Source organism: Arachis ipaensis, chromosome B3 (genome assembly GCF_059453495.1).
Source record: "Arachis ipaensis isolate K30076 ecotype BB chromosome B3, ASM5945349v1, whole genome shotgun sequence".
In the NCBI taxonomy this organism is placed as follows: domain Eukaryota; kingdom Viridiplantae; phylum Streptophyta; class Magnoliopsida; order Fabales; family Fabaceae; genus Arachis; species Arachis ipaensis.
In genome coordinates this window covers 82,685,728-82,688,431 of record NC_142438.1, presented here as the reverse complement: position 1 = coordinate 82,688,431, position 2,704 = coordinate 82,685,728, and the positions used below count along the sequence as shown (strand labels likewise).

Genomic DNA, 2,704 nt, shown 5'->3' with positions numbered 1-2,704 from the left:
TACTCTTCCTCTCCTCTTGGTTCCCATGCTACTTTGACTAAGCGAACAACTTTGCCTCTTAGCTGCTTATCACTTCTTTCTACTATCTGAACCGGTGATGCTTGATATGTCAAATCATTTCATAACTGTACTGTCTTTGGTTGTAAAACGTGACTCTTGTCGGGAATATATTTCTTAAGTTGCGAGACATGAAGAGCATCATGAAGGTTTGATAAATAAGGAGGAAGGACTATTTGATAAGCTACTAGACCGACTCTTTAAAGTATTTGGAAAGGTTATATGTATTGGGGGTTAAGCTTTTTAGTCTTAAGGGCTCTACCTATTCCAGTAAACAAAGTTACTTCTAGAAAGACATGGTTTCCCTCACTAAACTCTAAGGGTCTACGTCTATTATCGGCATAGCTCTTTTGACGGTTTTGTGCTGTCTGGATCTTCCGACAAACCTCCTTTATCTTCTCAGTAATTTCTTACACTATGTTTGGACCTAAGACACTAGCTTCTCCATCATCATTCCAACACAATGGTGTCGACATTTTCTTCCATAGAGAGCTTCATATGGTGCCATCTCGATACTTTATTGGAAACTGTTGTTGTAGACGAATTTGACCAAAAGCAAATACTTATCCCAGCTGCTTTGGTTGTCTATCATACATGATCGTAACATGTATTCTAACGTCTGGATTGTCTGCTCTGATTGTCCGTCTATCTGAGGATGGTATGCTATACTCGTGTGTTTGAATTCTTCATCTTCTCTTTTCTTCATTCTACTCTTCTATTCTTCTACTCACATAAAGGAATCTCTATACTGTGACATAGAGGATTCCTCTTCTTTTCTGTTCTCTTCTTTTTCATATGAGCAGCAACAGGGATAAAGACATTCTTGTTGAAGCTGATCCTGAACCTGAAAGGACTCTTAAGAGGAAACTAAGAGAAGCTAAAGCACAACCCTCTGGAGAGGACCTAACAGAAATTTTCGAAAAAGAAGGAGACATGGCCGAACCCAATAACAATGGTGGAGATGCAAGGAAGATGCTTGGTGACTTCATTACACCCTCTTCTGACTTCTGTGGAAGAAGCATCTCAATTCCTGCCATTGGAGCAAACAACTTTGAGCTTAAGCCTCAATTAGTTTCTCTAATGCAACCAAATTGCAAGTTTCATGGACTTCCATTGGAAGATCCTCATCAGTTTTTAGCTGAATTCTTGCAAATCTGTGACACTGTCAAGACCAATGGAGTTGATCCCGAGGTCTACAGGCTTATGCTTTCCCTTTTGCTGTAAGAGACAGAGCTAGAACATGGTTAGATTCACAACCTAAGGATAGCCTGAACTCTTGGGATAAGTTGGTCAGTGCTTTTCTGGCCAAATTCTTTCCACCTCAAAAGATGAGCAAGCTTAGAGTGGATGTTCAAACCTTCAAACAGAAAGAAGGTGAATCCCTCTATGAAGCTTGGGAGAGATACAAACAACTGACCAAAAAGTGTCCTTCTGACATGCTTTCAGAATGGACCATCTTAGATATATTCTATGATGGTCTGTCTAAATTATCTAAGATGTCATTGGACCATTCTGCAGGTGGATCCATTCACTAAAAGAAAACGCCTGCAGAAGCTCAGGAACTCATTGACATGGTTGCAAATAACCAGTTCACGTACACTTCTGAAAGGAATTCTGTGAGTAATGGGACACCTCAGAGGAAGGGAGTTCATGAAATTGATACTCTGAATGTCATATTGGCTCAGAATAAAATATTGACTCAGCAAGTCAATATGATCTCTCAGAGTCTGAATGGATTGCAAGATGCATCCAACAGTACTAAAGAAGCATCTTCTGAGGAAGAAGCTTATGATCCTGAGAACCCTGCAATAGCAGAGGTGAATTACATGGGTGAAGCCTATGGAAACACCTATAATCCCTCATGGAGAAATCATCCAAATTTCTCATGGAAGGATCAACAAAAGCCTCAACAAGGCTTTAATAATGGTGGAAGAAACAGGTTTAACAATAGCAAGCATTTTCCATCATCCACTCAGCAACAGACAGAGAATTCTGAGCAGAATCCATCTAGCTTAGCAAATATAGTCTCTGATCTATCTAAGGCCACTCTAAGTTTCATGAATGAAACAAGGTCCTCCATCAGAAATTTGGAGGCACAAGTGGGCCAGCTGAGTAAAAGGGTCACTGAAACTCCTCCTAGTACTCTCCCAAGCAATACAGAAGAGAATCCAAAAAAAGAGTGCAAGGCCATAACCTTACTTAGTGTGGCCGAACCCAGAGAGGAGGAGAAGGACGTGAATCCTAGTAAAGAATACCTCCTGGGACGTTCACTGACCAATAAGGAGTTTCCCTTTGAGGAACCAAAGGAATCTGAGGCTCATCTAGAGGCCATAGAGATTCCATTGAACCTCCTTTTACCATTCATGAGCTCTGATGACTATTCATCCTCTGAAGAAGATGAAGACATTGTTCAAGGGCAAGTTGCCCAGTATTTAGGAGCAATCATGAAGCTGAATACCAAGCTATTTATTAATGAGACTTGGGAGGATGAGCCTCCGTTGCTCATTAATGAACTGAATATCTGGGTTCAGCACACTTTACCTCAAAAGAAACAGGATCCTGGTAAATTCCTAATTCCCTGTAACATAGGCACCATGACCTTTGAGAAGGCTCTGTGTGACCTGGGGTCAGGCATAAACTTAATGCC

The 2,704-nt window shown here is 40.9% G+C and overlaps 1 non-coding gene across 1 annotated transcript; it reads right to left on the bottom strand.

The window, feature by feature from the left end:
- Nucleotides 1-1,391: 1,391 nt before the first annotated feature.
- On the bottom strand, nt 1,392-1,499 carry LOC148571350 (small nucleolar RNA R71). The gene has a single exon (XR_015908264.1). It is a non-coding gene; the product is annotated as a small nucleolar RNA R71 (small nucleolar RNA).
- Between the last annotated feature and the right edge of the window lie 1,205 nt (nt 1,500-2,704).